Source organism: Myotis nattereri (assembly GCF_964212035.1).
Source record: "Myotis nattereri genome assembly, chromosome: 3".
NCBI classification, from domain to species: Eukaryota; Metazoa; Chordata; class Mammalia; order Chiroptera; family Vespertilionidae; genus Myotis; species Myotis nattereri.
The window spans coordinates 38,343,681-38,352,111 of NC_138077.1; positions in this window are offsets into that span (position 1 = coordinate 38,343,681).

An 8,431-nucleotide genomic window follows, 5' to 3' on the forward strand; every position below is an offset into this window, starting at 1 on the left:
TCTGGAGGAAATAAAGATAAAACAGTGATTGATTATGGTGATGGTTGCACAACTCTGTGAATATACTAAAAAAAACATTAAATTGTTTATTTCAAATGGATGGATTATATGGTATGGGAATTATATCTCAACAAAGCTGTTATTTAAAGAAAATGAAGTTTTCCTTTTTAAAATTTATTTTATTGTGGTAAGAACACTTAATATGAGCTCTACCCTCTTAACAAATTTTAAGGGTATAATTTATTTTTGTCGGTTATAGGTACAATGCTGTACATCAGATCGCTAGAGCTTATTCATCTTGATGAATTTTGTGCCCACTGATTAGAACTCCCCATTCCCTCTCCTCCTATCCTCTAGCAATCACCATTTCACTCTTTGCATGATTCTGACCATTTTAGTTACCTCATATAAGCAGAATATGCAGTGTTTGTCTTTCTGTGACATGCTCATTTCAATTAAAATAATGTAAGGTTCATCTATGACTATGTGGTCACATATTACAGAAGTTCCTTCTTTCTGAAAGCGGAATAGTATTTTATTGTATGTACTAGAGGCCCAGTGCACAAAATTCGTGCACTGGTGGGGGGGGGGGGGTTCCTCAGCCCAGCCTGCGCCCTCTTGCAGTCCGGGACTCTTGGGGGATGTAAACCAGCAGTTGCACATCCCTCTCACAGTCCAGGACCCCTCACTCCTTACCTAAGCTGGCAGTCAAGAGGCTCCCGCCACCGCTGCTGTGCTCGTCAGCCATGAGCCCAGCTTCTGGCTAAGTGGTGCTCCCTCTGTGGGAGTGCATGACCACCAGGGGGCAGCTCCTGCGTTAAGCATCTGCCCCCTGGTGGTCAGTGAGCATCATAGCAACCGGTCGTTCTGGTCGTTCTGCCATAACAGTCGCTTAGGCTTTTATTATATAGATAAGACTACATTTTCTTTATCCATTGATCTATCAATGGACATTTAGGTTGTTTCCACATCTTAAAGCTTATGAATAGTGCTGCAATGAACATGGCAGTGCTATTTCTTTGATATCCTGATGACAATTCTTTTTGGAAAAATACTCAGAAATTAAATTGGTGAATCATATGATAGTACTGTTTTTAATTTCTTGAGCAACTTCCATACTGTTTTCCATAGAACTGAACCATTTTGCATTTCCACCAACAGTGTGCAAGAGTTTTTATCACATCCTCTCTAATACTGTTGTCTTTGGGACTTAGAGGTTGTTGCAGATTTGGGGGGGAGGGTTGTTTGTTTGTTTATTTATAACACTGATCAGTGTGCGGAGCTATCTATCTCATTGTGGTTTTTGATTTGCATTTCCCTGGTGATCAGTGACATTGAGCATTTTATCATATAGCTATTAGCCATTTGTATGTCTTCTCTGAAGAAATGTCTATTCATCTTTTTAATATATTTTATTGTTTTTTTACAGAGAGGAAGAGAGAGGGATAGAGAGTCAGAAACATTGATGAGAGAGAAACATCGATCAGCTGCCTCCTACACACCTCCTACTAGGGATGTGCCCACAGCCAAGGTACCTGCCCTTGACCAGAATTGAACCTGGGACCTTTCAGTCATCAGGCCCACTCTCTATCCACTGAGCCAAACCGGTTAGGGCTTTTTTTAAAATATCTATTCATTTTTTAATCAAGTTACATATTAGGTTTTCTGCTATTGAATTATATGAGTTTCTAATATATTTTGGATATTAACCCCTTCTCAAATAAACAGTTTGCAAATATTTTCTCCCATTTCATAGGTTGCATTTTCACTCTCTTTATTCTTTCCTTTGTTTGGCAGAAGCTTCTTAGTTTTATACAGTCCCACTTGTTTATTTTTGCTTTTGTTGCCTGTTCTTTTGGTGTCATGTCCTTTAAATCATTGCCATGACCAATGGCATAAAGCTTTTCTTCTATGTTTTCTTCTGGCAGTTTTACGGTTTCAGTTGGTTTTGTGTATGATGTAAAATAATGATCCAATTTCATTCTTTTTCATTTGGTCCCCAGTTTTCCCCACACTATTTTTTATATAGACTATACTTTTCCCATTGTGTTCTTGACACCTTTAAAGATAAGTTGGTCATATATGAATAAATTTATTTCTGGGGTTTCTATTCTGTTCCATTAATCTACATGTTTATCTTTATGCCAGTGCCATACTACTTTGATAACCATAATATATTGTAAATATATTTTGAAATCAGAAATTGTGATACCTTCAGCTTCGTTCTTCTTTCTCAGGATTGCTTTGGCTATTCATGGTCTTTTGTGGTTCCACGTGAATTATAGAATTCTTTTTTTGATTTCTGTAAAAAAAATGCCATTGGGATTTTGATAGGGATCACATTGAGTCTGTATACTGCTTTAAGTAGTATGGATATTTAGATTATATTAAATCTTCCAATCTATAAACACAGTATTTCTTCCCATTTGTTTATATCTTCTTTAACTTCTCTTATCAATGTTCTTATAGCTTCCAGTATACAAGTCTTTCACCTTTTTAGTTAAGGTTGTTCCTAAATATTATTTTTGGTCTACTAGTACTTTAAATAGGATTGTTTTCTAACTTCCTTTTCAGATATTTTGTTGTTAGTGTATAAAAATGCAAGCCAGGCTTTAAAATATGTTCATGAATAAACTATGTAAGCTTCATGGCAAAAATAGGCACCAAATGGTATATTTATTATTAAAAGCATAATATTATTTCTATTAATTTTTACTCCCAAGAATAGCACCTTGAATGGTGCTTTATACATACTAAGAATTTATTAAATATTTGAGGACAAAACTTAGGGAAGGGAGGGAAAAGAGAACTAACGTGTTTTGTTTGGGGTTTTTATGCCTTAGATATAAGCTTCTCAGGAAAAAGGTACCAAAAACTTCCCACTATGAATCTAGGTCATTAGAAGAAAGGGAATATGACCATCAAATTCAGATTGCATGCACCACTTCTCATTGAGGGAGAAGTCAAACTATAGGATGGTTGTACTCAGAAAAGTCAGTAAGTAGAATATCAGAAATCAAATTTATGTCATTTAAAGGATAATTTGTCTTACATAATTAGGTAAAAAAAAAACATTTTTTTAAAAAGGAAAGAAAACATTAAGTATGAAAAATAAAAATGGTCCTACACACAAATAGGTTCCTCTCCTGGTATCATTTGAGTGAGTTCTTAGCTAAGTTTATTCACAGTCTGAATTGCTAGGAATAGTTCAGTGAACTATGACAGAAAATAGTACAAGGGAAAAGAATCTAAAAAAGGGAGACAGAGGTAATCACTTCAATTAAATTGTCTTAAACTTGCCATTCATAAATGCTAGCATTATATAAAATGGATCTCACTGAAAGCTCGTTCTTTTGCTTGTATTTTGAGTCCTGTCATCTAATTTGTTAACATATGGTCTGAGTGTTGAACAGTTCGTGCTGAGGAACTCAAAAATATATGAAGCATAAGAAAAACAGAATGATCTGGATGCAGATCATGTTGCCATCTATTGTTTATCAGAGGAAAAGGGATATAAATTTAGAACCTAAATGAACAAGATGAATTAGTATTTGAGTTGCATTTGCCTCATAGACATTCCAGTAGAAATGGGAAATAGGACAATCCATCAAGGCTAAAAGAAAGAAAACTAATTTTAGTTTTAAAAAATGCTTTATAACCATAGAAGTTTTAGATGGGTTTCATTTGAAATGAGAGGTTTAAGGATAGAGATCTTCAAGGCATTTGACCATAACAGTGATCTTAAGGTCAAGGCTTCCCAAGCTTTAGATAATGGGCTATCTTCAATTCATTAAGTAGGTGGAAATAGCTTTTGAGTGTACTATTTCTCTGAGAACCAAAGAAATTGAATTCTCCTTTACAGTTTATGACAAACCCTCCAAAATACTTCAAAAGAAGCCCCAAAAGATCTAGAGATTTTCTCGAGAATATAAACTCCACTAGAACGAGGTGTATATATCTCTTTTCATCCGCTGTATCAGTAGTGCCTAGAACCATGACTAGAACAGAGGAGCTATTCAGTAAATACTGTTTAACTGATTTTATAAAATTTAGTATTATATAGCAAGGAGTAAAACTAGAACCTTCTTGAGCCCATAAGGAAAAGAGAAGGAAGAAAGACATGGGAGAAAAGAAAGAGAAAAAGAAGGAAGAACGAAGGAAAGAAAGAAGAGGGGTGGAAGGAAGGACAAATTCTCTTAGTGAACAAAAGAAAGAACAAGTTAAATACGGTGCAGTCTATAAAAATACCATCACATTACCCTATCAATTTAGCCCAGTCATCATGGTTACTCACAGTGTCTGAAAGCTCAGACCTAAAATGTTTTGAATTATGGAGTAAATTGCTACACGGTAGAAAAACAAATAATAGCTGCACATAAATCTCTTTCAGTTGGAACACTTTCACGTATGCTTTTCACATTTAAAATACAACATTGGGAAAAAGTACACATAAAGTAATTTATCTGGTAGAGCCAGTTACATTTAGTTAATTTCAAGAGGAAGTTCAAGGCAGGTTTTGTGTCATTCTATGAAGAACTGTTTTCAGTGCCATGTGTCTTACGTCTATAACTTCTAGGTACCACATTCTTCTTGCTGATGACCATCAACAAAAGGTGGCACTCCTAAAAAATGAATTTTGTACCTATAACGTGGCATATTCATCTCAAAAGTAAAGTTTTCTTTTAGATGCTAAAATCCTGGAATCAGCTTCTTCATGCTGGAATGAGAAGTCACATTTCAACTATTTTCCTTCCAGAGTTGCTTTCTGGTTATTGACAATTATCAACCATAACTTCAAAAATGCCCTTGTCTCTCCAGTACCAAGTTTTTCACTAAACACTGATAGTCAATTGTCACCTTGTGCTGTTATCCCAAGTGTCCCTGTTACCACCAGGTGGGCAGTCTGCTGATATGGTAATTGGGCTAAAGAATTGATGGATTTCTCTCAGGGCCAATGGTGTATATTGGCCCAACAAATGCAGTCTGCTGGTGGGCTGAATACACCTCTTGTTTTCACCTTGGCTTCCAGAAATAATGAACTGTCACACTGAGCCTTTCCTCTCTCCTTCTAGAAGTCACTTTTTCTTCACAATAAGAAACTTCTATCCATGAGAAAGAGCCTCAGGATATTGTAAGAGAAATTAGATCAGAAACATAACACCTGCCGAAGGAGAAATCCAGGCAGCCAGACAATGACTAGGTTTTGTGCCTCCTTCAAAATTCAAACAGATCTGAAGACAAAAACTGGGGGCTGGCTCTGGTATTATTTTTCAGGAGCCCTGTGAAAGGGCTCTACCTGCCCCATCTGCACCCCACACCCCACAAAAGCTTCTTCTAGGAACTTGACAAAAAAATAAATGTATTGGACAGAGGGAAAAATAATGAAAGAAAACTACCTTTTAGTATATGGATTCTATGGTAGGTGTACACTCTCCCACATCAATTCTTACAACAATTTGGAGTAAATATTATTGTCCTCATTTCACAGCACAGAGACTTTGAGGGAATACAATACTTTCCCAGGCTCACATAGCTAGTAGGCATAGAGTCAGATTTCTAATATTTATTATGTCATTCCATTCTGCACTACAGGGCAAGGTAATATGATAAGTCCATGCTAAGGAAGAAATGAGTAATATATCATTTTTCCCTATGATTGGGTCGTAATAGGAAAAAAAGAGAAAATAATACTTGGTGACTATAATAGTAGACTATAGCTAGGTTTCAGGATATAAAAGAAACTTGGAGCATTTTAACAACCTTCACCTGTATCCCACGTTTGCCCTGAACATGTCTGTAGCCTTGGATATAGGTATAAGTAGAATTGTGTTAAAAGAATTTACTCTGTTGCCAAGTGGCACTAAGGTGTGAAGATCAACGGTGAGTCATACCCAAGGACTATAATGAAACATAAATTCTGGAGACTAGGTTTTATTTGCTTCAGGAGAGATGAAAAATTTTGGTCAGTTCAGTAAACCTCACGTTGTCATGGCCTCAAATAATAGGGTCAGGGTGAGGCAGAGGAATTGAACACAGACTGACCTGGCCTTCGGGGTCCTCATAGAACTTTCTGCATTGATAGAAATGGACTATATCAGTGTTATTTAACACAGTAGCCACCAGCCATATGTGAATATTGAGCACTTGAAATGTAACTGGTACAACTGAGGAACTGAATTTTTATTTCAAGTTAGTTAAATTGAAGAGTCATATATGGCTAGTGGACAGATTAGGTCTTATGAACCCTCATCTCCCCATGGCATCCTCCCTGAGGTGTTGATCACTCAGCTACAACCCAAGGCAGACCCAGACCCAGAATACTGGCCTGGGCTGTACCAGCATTGTGTCATTAAAGAGGGTAGGTGGGGGGTAGAAAGAGCAGATGAGTTATCAATAATCTCTCTACTTCATTTCCCATGCTTGAGTCCCTAAAATTGTCAATTCAGTCTGACATTTGTTGAGCATGATTTTGACCAATGTAAAAATAAGTGACACTGAATTTGTTCTCCAGATCACCACCCCTAGTGGTGACAAAGGTGATGCTTGAGCCAAGTAGGAGCTGGCCAGGCAAGGAAGCATGGAAAGGGCCCATGTGTATAAAATCAAGAAGGGAGAGCAAGGTAGGCTTACTTGGAGAGCTGAGAGTCGTTATGGACTGGAGCACAAGTATTATGGGCTGAGTAGCAGCCCAAAAAAAATCCATATGTAGAAGTCCTAACCCCCAGTACCTCAGAATGTGAATGTACTTGAAAATAAGGCCTTTAAAAAGGTAATGAAGTTAAAATGCAGTCATCAGGGGGTCCCTAATGCAATATGACTGGTTTCCTTATAATAAAAGGATATTTGAACAGAGACAGACACAAAGGGAAAACCATGTGAAGATATAGCCATCTGCAAGGCAAGGGGAGAGGCCTCAAAAGAAACCACCCCTGCTGACACCTCATTCTTGGACTTCTAGACTCCAGGACTGTGAGAAAATAATTTTCTGTTGTTTCAGCAAACCAGCACATGGTGCTTTGTTATGGCAGCCCTAGGAAACTAACACAGGTGTACACACAAGAAATGAACCAAGAAGGTTAGTGTGTGACCAGTCCATGAAGGACCCTAATGTCATGCTGATGAATTTAAGATATATCCTGAAACCACTGAAGGGTTTTGATAGAAAGTGGCATGATCCAGTTTGCATTGCTAAAGTTTCTTTCTGTGTTAGGTTTAAACCCTCTTTGACCCCAGTCGCTGTTTACATTTACTGGCTAGTCTCCTGCCTTGCTTTTGATTTGACTTTAAAAATTCCATGATGACCTGTGCAGCTGTGATAAAACAGACAGTTATTCTTTAACTCTCTGATATTGGTCACGGGTCAGTACACAATCCTGTCTTAACATGTTTTAAAAGCCTCTACTCACTTCACCTGGGTCAGACATGATTATTTTGTACTCTCTGAATAAAATTTCCTAAGTGCCTAAGTGATTCTAAGACAGGAGATCAGCAAAAGGGGAGTGCCTTAACTCTTTCAGGTCACTAGGCTACCGTTTAATGCATTATTGGAAATGCTCTTCCAAACAAATAACAGGTTGTAGGAAGCACTGAGATAATTAGTCTCCTTAAGCTGACTTTTTTTTTTTAATGTGGTAGGGGTGACAGGCAGCTCTGAGCCTTATGCATAGATAACTATGATGTAAGGAGGCTTTAAAATAAAAATAGATGAAAAAATTTACATGCAAATGAGTACTATCTTCATGAGAGTCAATTTGCTTATTCCAAAAATAGATCCAATTACTTGGAACACTTTAGGAACCCTTCTTCTGGACATGTCTTCAGAGCTGGGTGATGAGAACTCCAGTCCTTAAGTCTCACTGGGGATCCAGTCTACATGCACTATAAGGGGGAGTTTGCTCCACCTGGGGAGCAGAGGGTCACTGTGGGCTTCCTGGAAGCAGACTTTCCTGGGCCAGAGCAGCCATGCTTTTGAGGGGATGGAGGATCTCTACCTAAGGGTGCTCCCTACCCCCTGCACCTGGAGACAGGGCAGTGCCCTTGAAGAATAAGGAGCCCCATTATTTATTTAGCATCTTCCATGGCATGTTGCTTTCTTAATTTCTACAATAACCATGCCTTTGGGAAGGTCAGGTACTGAAGAAGCAATAGGAGGATATGAAGAGGTTTCCGGAACAATAGGATCATGGATGTACCGTGGCAACCTCTGCGTCTAATGAGAGGGCAAATGCTCCTCCTTCTGAATCCCTTACTGCCAGCCAATGACCAGAAGCCACTGTTGCCAACTTGCACTTCTCCATTTCCTTGACTTTCCTACATAGTTTTCTCCAAATGTGATTGTCTTCCTTGCTAAACCCTGTTGCTTCTCTCAGTTCACTTCAAATGCTACCTGGTTTATTGTTTTATCTAATATCCTCGGCAAGAAATAATCCAG